Source organism: Lontra canadensis, unplaced genomic scaffold (genome assembly GCF_010015895.1).
Source record: "Lontra canadensis isolate GAN:19392208 unplaced genomic scaffold, GSC_riverotter_1.0 scaffold23, whole genome shotgun sequence".
NCBI classification, from domain to species: Eukaryota; Metazoa; Chordata; class Mammalia; order Carnivora; family Mustelidae; genus Lontra; species Lontra canadensis.
This window is the reverse complement of record NW_022631017.1, coordinates 19,164,139-19,177,642: the sequence shown is the minus strand read 5'-3', so window position 1 is coordinate 19,177,642 and position 13,504 is coordinate 19,164,139. Positions and strand designations below refer to the sequence as shown.

Genomic DNA, 13,504 nt, shown 5'->3' with positions numbered 1-13,504 from the left:
GGTATTTTTGATCTGTGAATGATGCATCTTAGCAATTTAACTCTCTTCCTTTAGAACAAAATAAACATCCAAAAACTGGATTTGAGAAAGCTAGAAGCAAAGATGGAAAATTTTAAGAAATTAAGCACTACAAACGAGCCAGCTGTTGTCTAACCGAAATGACCCGGTGAGAACACACCATGGTGAATTTTATTTTATTTTATTTATTTATTTTTAAAGATTTTTATTTATTTGACAGACATTACAAGTAGGCAGAGAGGCAGGCAGAGAGAGGAGGAAGCAGTGAGCAGAGAGCCCGATGTGGAGCTCGATCCCAGGACGCTGAGATCATGACCCGAGCCAAAGGCAGAGGCTTTAACCCACTGAGCTACCCAGGCGCCCCTGGTGAATTTTATTTTTAATTAAATAACTTGTAACCATTTGCTCAAGTGATATTTTCAGATTCGAACCTCTAATTTTAACAGGTACCTACTCTGATTCAAGACAAACAAACCCACACCACACATAGACTCGAACTTTTTGAGAACAACATATTGCCAGAATTAAGAGTCCTACTGTAAAAAGTGTAATTCTGTTCACTGCTTTTGAGAAGGTGCAGAATAAATAATGTTCTGGTATCATTTGTAAAACTTTCCTCACAGTTGGGATTTTGAAAAAAAAATGAAGGTGTTCCAATGAGATCAAAAGGTTGAGTCAGCTTCTGCTAGATGTTCGCTGAACATTCTTTCACTCCAAACCATCCCGCCATCTCATGATAGGATAAGAAATTTGGCATTTAAGCATTGGAATTGAGCTCACTTTCTTCTTCCATTTGTGTATCCTTAGAGTCGTAAAACTACAAAGGACCTCAAAAATTATATTATTTGCTGGTAAGTAGCAGAGCTAGATGAGTGTCCCAAATGTCCTAAATCTTATTGTATCTTTTAAAACATTTTTATTCTTCTAGAATGGATAAAGTGCACACTCTTGTCTTATTGATCTTATGGAGATCATCATGTAAGGTAAATGGTCTCCCTTTTTTCTTCCTGTCTTCAACATCTGGAGCAGGCTATGATTACTTTTATTGATCCCTTAGACTGATGTATGCATCTCACATAAGAGTCTAGGGAAGTTTTCTCTTTTAAAGAGGTTGTAACGGGGTGTCTGTTATTATTACCTGACTGACATCCCTTTCTCTTTTCTGATAATAGGAATCACCTTGCCCTGTGATGTTAAGTTGACTAATCACAGTACTTCATCCTCCTAAAACACAGTGATTTAGAAAAGGGAAAGGCCCTGTTTCAAGTAGGGACAATCAGCGTTCATTTTGGAGGACTGAAGCGAACCTCAGAGAAAGAGTATGTCTCCTTCTGAGACTGAATATATTGACAACTGAGTAAGTCTGCAGAGGCCTGCTGGCTTCTCTCCTACCATAGCAGGGGGCAAGCCTGGGAGCGAAGCAGTAACACAGAAGAGAATGAGTCAGAAAAACAGTAGAAAAGGAAATACAAATTCCTGATGGATTCACCTCATTTGTGTCCTTAGATTCTGCTGATACTGAAATGAGCACATCCTTAGATTTTCTAGTTTATGAGCCAATACCTTTCTTTTTTTTTCTCCCTATGCCAGCTTGAGTTGGGTTCTTGTCACTTGAGTTTAAAAGAGTTTTGATACAATACTATTCTTTATTCACATCCTCAAATTTTCCACAGCTAACTGTACTTGTTATTAGGCACAGTCATCATTCTCTATAACTTTAAGATCTAAGAGACCCTGCCTCTTCTTTTCTACTTATAAAGTTCAGTAGTGAGTGTTGTGCCATGAGGAATTACTTTTGGTCTTCTGTTGATAAGTCATACAGAGCTTCCTGTTCTCACAGCTGAATGTTCCCTTTCTCCACAGATGAGAAGTTCATCCCACTCCTTCCCTTGCAGCCCACTCATGCATGGGACTAGCTGAAGAACACTTCGGAAATGAAAGCCCAGGATAAAATGACTAGAAGCTGAGTAACAATGAGCATTGTTGTGGGTGAAATGATGCCCCCCACAAATATATCCATGTCAACCCCTAGAACGTGTGAGTGTGACCTTATTTAGGAAAAGGATCTTTGTAGATGTAATTCAGTTAAGGATCTTGAGGTAAGATCATGCTGGTTATACAGGTATGCACTAAATCCAAGGACAAATGTCCTTATAAAAGCCAGAAAAAAAGTCAGAGATACACAGAGGACTCTGTAGACTATGTCTACAGGACTATGTCCAAGGAATGCGTGGAGCCACCAGAGCTGGAAGGGGCAAAGAAGGACTCTTTCCCATGGCCCCCAGAGAGGGAGGATGGCCCTTCCCATACCTTGATTTCAGACCACTATCTCCAAAACTGTGAGAGAACAACTTTCTGTTTATGGTAATTTTTATGGTAGCCACAAGAAAAGAATACAAGCGTCTAAAACATAAATGTGAAAATCAGTTATTTCAGAACCAATGAATGGATAGGTTGTTATTTTTGTCCCTGAGGTTCCCAGCCTGGGACACAGCCCTGATCCGCCCTTGACAGAATTAATTCTGGAACAGGAAGAGGGAGGGCAAACGGATGCAAAGCTGAGATGAAGGGGAATGCCTCCAGCCAGAGTGGAGGAGAGATTTTGAAATACAAGCCAAGTCTTATTTGGGGATCTCTTCTTTCTCAAATTCGTCATTAGGAAAGAAATATTTTCTCTTCCAATCAAACTGGTAATATTTTCTTGAGGCAGTGATAGATAGTAAAAGTGCATGAGCTCTGTAATCAGGCAGGCCTGGGTGCAAATTATAGCTTCAGCCTCAGCTCTTGGATCTTGAACTGTCTCTGATCCAGTCAGAGCAAATGAGACTTCTGATCAGTCTGAGAAAGAAACCCTTGCTCTCCTCTTACAGATTCAAATGTGAGAGGAATGTAGTGTTAAGAGTCACTGATTTATCTGCTGACCCTGAAGGGACATCTGGTTTTAGAATAAGGCCAACCAGAAAAATTGAAACCGAGATTGGGAGAGAAGTAAGACACTGGTTACATGATTTAAGATTTCCAATTCTGCTCTGCTGTGTCTCCAGACTTTTTAGTTACAAGACTCAGTAAATTACATTTTGTCCAAGACACTTCACCCAAAGACTGTTGATACACAATGTAAAGCCACTTAATGTAATTCTTGAAATGTGTATATGCATTATAAATATTAGTATCTTATTAGCCTGGGATTCCATCAATGAATTTCCAAAGAGTGGGTTTTCAGCCTTGGTTGCACATTCGAATCACCTGAACAGTTTTTAAAAACTCCTGCTGCCCAGTAGCATTCTATACTGATTAAATCAGTCTCTAGGAGTGAGACTCAGGCTTTGCTATGTTCTTAAAGCTCCCCAAGTGATTCAAATGTGCAGCCAAAGCTGAGAACCATTGTTTTATGGCTCACAAACAGGATTTGCGGGGAAAAGTGGGGAGAAAAGGAAGGCTTTTACTTTAAATAGCAGCCCTAAGTATTGCCTATTTATTGTGTCAAGATTTTGAAGTTCACTACCTCTGTGGAGACAGCTTCTAATCTTGTTTTTGTTCCCTCTGGCAAATTGTTGCTAGTTTTTTTTAGCAGAAGTTAAGAGAATATCTTTTTAGCCTTGGTAGCCTATGCTCATTTATTTTTATTCTGTGAAAAACCCTCTAAGCTTTTGAGCTCATTATTTTATTAGGGACTAATAAATTTAACTTGACCATACATAACTTCTAAAAAGTTTAGTGTTCCACATGAGCCAGGCCAACAGACTGTGCTATCTTTAAAGTGTTCAGCTTAGCTTATGAGAGGTATTCGTGTTATATTAATACCCAATGTTAAATTGTGTGCAATTATGGATTTTTCTTTTAGGTCCCAGACTCTGTGACCATATAATATTGAAGATCACGTATCATAAACGCTGAAAACTTCTAGATCAGTGGGAATTTGAAGCTAGCATGTAGCAAAAGAAAGAATTCTGGGTGTAAGGTCATAAAACAAGTTTTTTTTGGTTTGTTTTGTTGTTTGTTTTACCACTAAGTAGCTTTGTTTGCCAATCTGAACTTCAGATGTTCTCATTTATTAAATTAAATGAGTAATATTTCATTTATAAATCTTATAGGATAAGTAAGCCATAGTGATTTGCATGGATAAGTTTTATAAACCAACAACAAAGATAAAATACAAGTCAGAATTTTTGGAAAGAATACGATTACTATACATATGAGTTTTGCCGCATGATTTTAATAATAAAGATAGTTAATAAATAGTAAAGTAAGGCTTATCCAAAAAGTTGTGATTTCTGGATCAAAGAAGAGTTAAACCTAAAAAGCATCCAGGTAGGTCTATGGTACTGTGTCTTCTTTTCTGTTTAGCATCAGTGTGCCAAAGGGAAAGGACTTTAATATTTGTAGGCATCTGTAGGCCAGACAGGTTTAAAACACCAGTTTTTAGTTTAACATTATTTATTTGAGTACCTGACTGTACCAGGCACTTCTCATTTAAACCTCACACAAGGAGATAAGGAACCCAAGACCTGCTCAGGGATATTAAGAAATGTAAGGCTATATCGCAAATCAATGGCAAAACTAGAACTTAAAATCAGGTGTAACTCTCTAGCTATTTGTCTGCAATGATGTTACACTGAGCCCCAGTTCTAGCACAAAACAGGTTATCATCTAAATAGTGTGACGATTGTCACACTATTCCCTCCCCGCCCCCCAACACTGTTTGTTTGTTTAGAAGGTACAATTCAAGGCAGGAACTGTGCTGGTGCAGATTTCTTGTTCACCCTAGCCACACCCTTAGTCAGATTTTAGTTTGTCATCATAGCATCTCCCTGATGTCCTCAATACCAGAGTAGAAGTACTTTTTTTAGAGACACTGGCCACTGTCTAAGGACCCGAATTAACAAAATGTCTACCTTCTTGTTCCTAAGTACCAATACTTCTTCTAAGAGTTTCGGACTTTTTTTCCCCCCTCAAGCAGAGTGGAATTACCAGGTTGAAGAACGGAATGCTTTTAACTCTTAAATTTGTTTCAGAGACCACGCTGTGAACATGGAATGTTTCATCCTCCCAGTTTCACCACAAAGATATTGGAGGTTTAATTTTCAGATAATGGAAGAAACTTATATTTCAGAATTAGTTAAAACGATTTCTTTTACCCACAATCTCCAAATGGTCTTTCTGGCTTCCAAGAAGTGTAGAAAAAATTTCACCTGGTGGAAAACCTCCTCCATTTTGATGGGAGTGGAATCATAATGTTAACGTGGCATAGTCTGAGAATCTTTGCAAACCTAAGGAAATATGGCCCCTCCCAAACCCAGCTCAGATACTTATGTCTCTTTGATCCTCAGAAAGTAATAAATCAAAATTGAAAATATTCTGGTCTTCATGTTCTAATTATGCAGTTTAATTCTTTTCCTTAAATGTGATGATTAACGTGGAAACCTTTCCAGGAACTTTTGGGAGGAGAGGAAGTTTTTTTCTATTTTTTTCAAAAAAAGATTTGTAGAAAGCAATGCAGTCTTATTTTAGATTCATCTGAAGGAAACCAGTGCTTTATTTAAAAACCTCATGTATACAGAAACACCTGGCCCAAAAGATGATTACCATATCAACAATGTCACAACAAACTATTCAGAAGAAATGTGTTGTGAATATATGAACCATGTTTCTGCCTTTTTCACATTTAATGGGCCTAGAATCTTAACATGTGTCTCAAAACCATCTATTGATTGAACTACTTCCTCTCTGCATTAACATAATCTATGAATTTGCTCCTCATAGCCACCAATTTCCCCTACTTCTAAGTATCTTTGTTTTTGGAATTGTAGGATATACTGTCCCTTTTGAAATGTAGATTTATCACTAAAGTGGTTTCAGACTTATTGCTTCCTATTTGGAGAACAAATTAATTAATTAATTAGTTAATTAATTAATCAATTTTAACTAGACTCCGCGCCCAGCATGGAGCTCAACACAGGCCTTGAACTCATGACTGTGAGATCGAGACCTGAGCTGAGATCAAGAGTCTGATGCTTGACCAACTGAGCCACCGAGGTGCCCTAGGAGAACAAACTTAAAAAGGGAAATATACTGGCAGTAACTTCTAAGAATTTAACCATAAATAAAGGAAAGGAATTTGTAGGGAAATGTAAAAGGGAGAATTTGTTCTTCATTGAAATAATCCAAAATATGATATTAATGACCCTACTACTAGAGTCAACCGATGAAAATTACTGAAGAATTAGTGAATTTCAAACAGGTGCTATTGCTGATATAAACTTGTGCAGAAATGGTGTTCCTTTACTCATTATATTCCTTATTTTGAATAAAATATTTGCTTTTGCATTCATTTGTCCAACTACAGGAAAAAAAATGCCCCATTCTCTGCCTTCTCTGCTCCAAATTCATCTTTAAGCAGACTGTTTCTTAAGCCCAAGTATCCCTTAGAATTCCCCCATTTTAACGTAGGGGTTCAGATGGGTATTTGAATTATCTGTAGATAGTCATGAATACAAAGACAGTTTAATCTTCTATTAGGTCTATATTTATTAATATCTCTCCTCAATAGGATCCTCATACAAGGTAGTTAAATCATAAAAGGTTATCAGAGTTACTATTTGTGAGACCCCACTAAGGTTTTAGAATTTATAATCCCACTCACAGTTTTTATAAGCTGTGTATATCCTATTTGTTCATTTATCTATCAATCATTTTCGACATGAGTCCTTGCACTAAAGGAAGTAACAATTCAGCACATAAGGCGGCTAACATATGCTTATGAAGTATTATAATACAAGATAGAACCTGATGGTTACATAAAAATATAAAGTTATGCTGAAGAGATTTACATGAAAAGAAGAAGGGAGAAGGATTCAGTGTGGATGTTATTTAAGCTGCTCTTTGAGGGATATTTAGGAATTCATTAAGGAGAAATGAGAAAAAGAATGGTTTGAACAATGCTTCTGGGCAAGTATGAGATATGTCTAGGTTAGAGAAAACAGTATGATTTGAATTGTATACATGAATAAGAAAAGTGTGAGAATAGATAGGAAATTACCTTGGAACCAGCTTAAGGAAAACCTTGCACCTAGGATGAAGAGTTTTTGTTTTATGTGTCTTATTTTAAAATACCTCTCTATTACTGAGCACTGACTATGTACCAGGTACTAAGAGAGCTACCTTATTTGTAACATATATATCAATTCTCATAATGATTCTTTGAGATAGGTATTATTTTTTTTTTTTAAGATTTTATTTATTTATTTGACAGACAGAGATTACAAGTAGGCAGAGAGGCAGGCAGAGAGAGAGGAGGAAGCAGACTCCCTGCTGAGCAGAGAGCCCCATGCGGGGCTCGATCCCAGGACCCTGAGATCATGACCTGAGCCGAAGGCAGCGGCTTAACCCACTGAGCCACCCAGGTGCCCCGAGATAGGTATTATTCTATTTAATAAGTGACAAAAGTAATATTCAAATAAACATTTTATTTATTTATTTTTAAAAAGATTTTATTTATTTATTTGAGAGAAAGAATGAGAGAGAGAGAGAGAACATGAGAAGAGGGAGGGTGAGAGAGAAGAAGACTCCCTGCCAAGTAGGGACTCTGATGCGGGACTCTATCTCGGGACTCCAGGATCATGACCTGAGCCAAAGGCAGTCGCTTAACCAAATGAGCCACCTAGGCACCCTCAGGTACCTAATCTAACCTAAGTTAGTTATAACCTAAGTTAGTTATAAAGCCATTTGGTGATAGACCTTGAACTTAAGCCCAGATTTACTTGTCTCAGATGGCTGTCCTTTCCATTACAATGTACTCTTGGATATTGTTCTTCAGGAAATGGAGAGTTGTTGCATACTTCTGCAGGATGGCATATCATGACCATAGCCATTCTTGTACATGACCACAGCTATGCACCAAGGAGGATCATCTGTCAGTGGTGCGGAAGATGAGGAGTTACGGGTTTTAAATAAATGTAGTCCTGAGGCTAGAAAAGTTTTACCCAGCAAGTTGACAGTAGAGAATAAGTCATAGAGGTAATAAGAAAGCACGGAAAATATAACTCATGCTTTGAATACTTTAAATAGGAATCGATTTTGGATTCTGATATGGTCTAGTAAGCTACTGCTAGACCAACACTCCTGCAAATAACAACTACGAAGTTTAGGCAAAATATAAAAAGTGCCTAATCCTTCTATATTTCCAATGTAGGCCCTGGAAAGTGAAGAAAGGCAGGTCAAAGTAGAGAGGATTTAACACTTGGAAGAAGAGAAGGGCACACTCACTGCATGTGGCAAATAAAATTAGAATAAAAACCCACTGAATTTCTGGTCAGAAAAATATGAGAACAGGGTTGAAGGCAATCATAGGTGTTAGGAAGAAAAGGGAGACCACAAAAAGCAGATAGCCAGAGGGGAATACCCCCAAATTCTGTGTATAAATCTTCCTAAATTTCTAGCTGTGTCCTGAACCATAAATGCTGACTCCAAGTAGTAGAATGCAGGGTCAAAGAACGAAATAGAGGTTTGAGACACTGCTCAAGGGACAGAGTTTGACTCACAGTCTGAATCCAATGAAGTTAACTGCTGTCTAAAGCTAATAAATAAATGAGAGTGAAATCTTCAGAGTAGATTCTGTTATCTTCAGAGCATAATAATCCTAAGTCTCCACAATATAGAAATGACAATATTCAGGGTACAGTCCAGATACGAAGATCCAAGAAAAATTACTCATTTGGAAGAGAAAAACAATCAACTGAAGACAGCCTGGCAGTAACTCAGATTTTAGAGCTAGCAGACAGGTTTTAAAACAGCTGATGTTACACTGAATGATGGGAATAAAAATATCCTCACAGCAAATTAAAAGATAGGAAATATCAGCAGAGAAGTAAAACTATTTTTTTAAAAAAGAACCAAATGAGAATTATGGAACTAAAATACAAGTATCTGGGGGCACCTGGGTGGCTCAGTGAAGCCTCTGCCTTCAGCTCAGGTCACAGTCTCAGGGTTCTGCGATGGAGCCCCACATCAGGCTCTCTGCTCAGCAAGAGCCTGCTTCCCTCTTGCTTCCCTCTCTCTCTTTGCCTGCCTCTCTGCCTACTTGTGATCTCTGTCAAATAAATAAAAATAAAAATCTTAAAAAAAAATAATAAAATACAAGTATTTGAAAAACAGTGCCCATTGGACAGACTTAATAGCAGGTAAAGATGGCAGAAAAATGAGTAAAAATGAAGAGAGAGCAATAAAAAGTATGTAATCTGAAGAACAGAGGACTAAAAATAGAAAAAAAATGACCAGAACCTTAGGAATTTGTGTTATTATATCAAAAGTTTTAATAGCCAAAAGAAGATGTGTGAGATCTATGTGATGGAATATTACACAGCCATAAAAAGGATGGAACATTGCCATTTGTGACAACATGGATGGACCTAGAGGATATCATACTAAGTAAAATAGTTCAGACTGAGAAAAACAAATACCATATGATTTCACTCATATGTGAAATCTAAAGAACAAAACAAATGAATAAAGAAACAAACAAAAAAGCAGACTCAGGCCCATAAATTCAGAGTACAAACTAATGGTTACTAGAGGGAAGGGTAGTGACAGGATAGGCAACATGGGTTCAGAGGAGTGGGAGACACAGGCTAGCAGTTATGGAGTGGATAAGTTAAAGGACTAAAAGGCACAGCATAAGGAATTTAGTCCATGATATTATAATAGCATTGTATGGTGACATATGGTGGCTACATTTGTGGTCACATAGAATAATGTACAGCAGATGTTGAATCACTATGTTATACACTTGAAATGAATGTAACATTATGTGTGAACTATACTCAAGTACATTTTTTGTAAGTTCTAATACCCATGCAATTTCAATCCCAAAAGGAGAGGAAAACAAAATTGTGTCACAAAAAATATTTGAAGAAATTATGGCTGAAAATTCCCCAAGTCTGGGGAAAGATCTACAAATTCAAGCACGATAGAAATGAAGAAAACCTTATGTAGGCACTTCATAGACAAGCTGCTAAAAAGCAAAGGTAAATAAATTTTTGACGAGAGACTGCATCAGAAACAATGTAATTGAGATTACTCGCTTAAAATCAGCATAGCAATGAGGTCGAAAAATTGAAGTGGCAGCAAATGTGAACAAGTTTCATTTATTTATTCCCTGTGTACTTCTCAGTATCTCCATGTTTCAGTCACTGTACTAAGTACCGGGCAAAGAGTGATGAATAAAATGAAGTTTTTGTCTTTCCTCACAAGAATCATACATTCTTGTGGGGAATTAAAAAAAGAAATAAAATATTTACTTTTTTGTAATTCTATTTGAAGTCCTTACATATATTGATTCAGCAGAGCTTGAAGGATACTCAAGGTGCTATTATATTTAGGCCTTCTCTTACTCCAAAGGTAACTGGGCATTGACGTATATAAAATGATTATTTAGATTCTCTTGGTAATTTTTTTACATTTAGAAATAGGTTGATGAATGGAGTGTTATACGAAGAAAAGCCAGCTGGATCTGGGTAAAAATTCACTGGGTAATGACCCCATTAACGGCCTCATCCGAAAATCTGGCCCTCTGTTGAATGACCAGACATTTCTTGGTATCCATGACTTTCGAGCTCCAACTTTTGATTTATGTTAATGAAATGTTAAGCAAAATTGGGGTACTTATTTATTAATTTATAATGGGAAATAATACGTATATAGACTAGAATATAGACTAGAATAGTCACACTGGTAGGATATCCACCCTGTGGTAAAGCACATAGGGAGCCAAATCATAATCAAAAACCCATTTTAATTTTACATAAGAAATCAGTGATAGGGATAGGCAATATTCAAAGTGTAGATCCTCAGTGCCCTTTCTTCCAGGAGGCAGACATGCATAAAATATAATCAGAAGGTACCTTGGTGGGCAGAAAGTTAGAACAAGGGAGTTAGATGAATGGAAGTTCTAATAGCATCAGGATAAGATAACCTGATGTATTCATCTCACCATCTCACAATGGTCTTGTTATTGACATGGAAATACTTAAAGTGCTCAGCCTCACTTCCCACTGGACTGTGCTTGTGTGAGCCCTGCCACCACCTGTGCACTCAAGCTCTTCTTTTCTATTCTTCCATTTATTTCTACTTCTGCACATGCATGCTTTGGAGATATTGAAATGTTCAAAAAGTTACATTCCAGTCCTGCTGGCATGAGAGCTACCTGCTCTCTTACAGCTGACTTTGTATTTCTTGGCTCTTAAACATGTCAATTTGAAAGTATAATTCCCAAAAGATTATCTTATTTCCCTTGTTTTTCAGTTGGTTCTTCCCAAATTCAGATGTTCCTTTAGACTCCCCCATGCAAATAATACATAATAACCATATCAGTAATCATCATCAGAGATACATAGTGAGAAATGATTTGAAGTTATACTTAAAGATGTCTAATTACTTTTGGGTATTGTGATTATATCTTTCTTGGACTTTTTTTTTCCTTTTAATCCATATATTCATAAAGCTTAAAAGTGACCTTAGACATCCTCTGACTCAATAGCTTCTTTTATAGGAGAGGAGGATTCTGCCCCAGAGATTTTTAAGCCATACAATATGTAGGTTATACATAGTGGAAACTAAAGTCAGGGTCCACTGACTTCGGCCTCCCCTATTCTCTGCTGCCTTTAAGGCGTAAGACTTTAAGAGTAAAATTTCCACCTGTACCTATATGGTACAGGCTGGTAACTGCATCTTTTGAATATTTTACCATAGGGTAAGCACATGAAAAGACATAAGTTCAAGCTAGTCAATATTGTTATTAAGTTATTGCTATTAATTTAACTTCTCTAAAATAAATTGCTGTTGTACCACAAATACTAAGGAACGAAGAATTTCTCCTTTAATTAATGCAAAGCAACCTGTGCTACTTGATTCTGGATTTTTTTCCCCTAGCTGTTTTCACATAAAAACTGTGTTCCCATAAATAAGACCTTTAACTATTCCAAAGAGATGGAGTGATTCAAATGAAATCTCAGCACAAATTATATAATCAAACCATAAGACATATAAATTATGGGAAGAAGGTGAATATTTATTTGAGATATAAATGGCAATCTTTATATGAACTTTGAGAATGAATGGTAGTTCTAAGAAGAAAAAATTAAAACAAAACAGTAGAAATACCCACTATTTGTTTTTCTAGCTTTAAGACTGAAATTCAGTTGGTACTTCACACATACTGTAGAATTTAAAGTTAATAAAAGAAATATATATTTTTTTCTAAATTGTACTGGCAGTAAAACACCCAAAATTCCCGCCCTCCCCCATCTTGAGTCTTTGTCACATTCTGGGTACCTCAGGATAGAATGGCTCTTCTGGGTTTGCCCATTTGTGTGTCTCAAAGAAATCCCACTTAAGCAGTGGTAGACAAGTTCATTATATTATTATAAATAGCCAACAAAAGGGAGACTGAATTTCTTTTAGTATATATGTCTATATATCTCTTTGGTTACACACACACACACACACACACGTGACTATCTCATTCTTTTCTACCTATTCTGTCTATAAAGTGGATGTTCACCTACTAGTTTTTAATACTATTTACTTTCTTATCTCTTTCTTTTTCAAGGTAAATGATTCTCATTCCTTTAACTAATGAGTTAGGGTAGATTTCCAACTCTTTCATTCTGATGCCCTAAAGAAGACAACCAAACTAATAATAATAATAACAATGAAAAATGAAATGAAAAGGAGAATTTGAAATAATATTGAAATGAGCTAGTTCTAGTTTAAAAAATAGAGTTAAGGACACTTGGTCAAACCTCTAGCATAAAATAGTGTTTTCTAAATTTTTCTAAGTGGTCTTTGATTTAATGCAATTAAGTGTTTTGGAAATTGAAGTCAGGAGTTCAATAATGATAAGAAAATCCTATCCTTTATATGTGTACTTACTAAAATAAGACAAAAATGATGCATAAGGTTACAACAGAACTTGCTCTGTGTCACCTTTTCTGATTTATAAATATTCTATTGATAGTTGAGTAACTTTCCATGAAAAAAAAAAAACACCTCATAAAATATACTACATCAGGAGAAGTGTCACTTAGATTTTTTTTTCATTTTTTATTTCACTTTGGTGTGGTCAAATGTACTGAAATCACGGAAGCGAAGTAAGTAAAGTTGCTGTCTGCTTCCTCTTTCAATGTGAATCTAGAGAGAGCAATGTTGTGTTTGGAGATAGGCCCCAGTGACACTTTTGTAGTGCAGAAAACTTGTGTCAAAGACAGCAATGTTATGAGCATATAGCCAAGTGTGTGATAATATTGCATTTAAAATTGTGAAGAGTCTGGGGCACCTGGGTGGCTCAGTGGGTTAAGCAGCTGCCTTCGGCTCAGGCCCTGATCTCAGGGTCCTGGGATCGAGCCCCGCATTGGGCTCTCTGCTCAGCAAGCAGCCTGCTTCCTCCTCTCTCTCTGCCTGCTTGTGATCTCTGTCTGTCAAATAAATAAAT

The 13,504-nt window shown here is 36.7% G+C and overlaps 1 protein-coding gene across 5 annotated transcripts in view; it reads right to left on the bottom strand.

Moving 5' to 3' along the window:
- NKAIN2 (sodium/potassium transporting ATPase interacting 2) overlaps positions 1–13,504 on the bottom strand; it is a 1,000,598-nt gene that overhangs the window by 200,898 nt on the left and 786,196 nt on the right. The gene's annotated exons all lie outside the window — the stretch shown is intronic.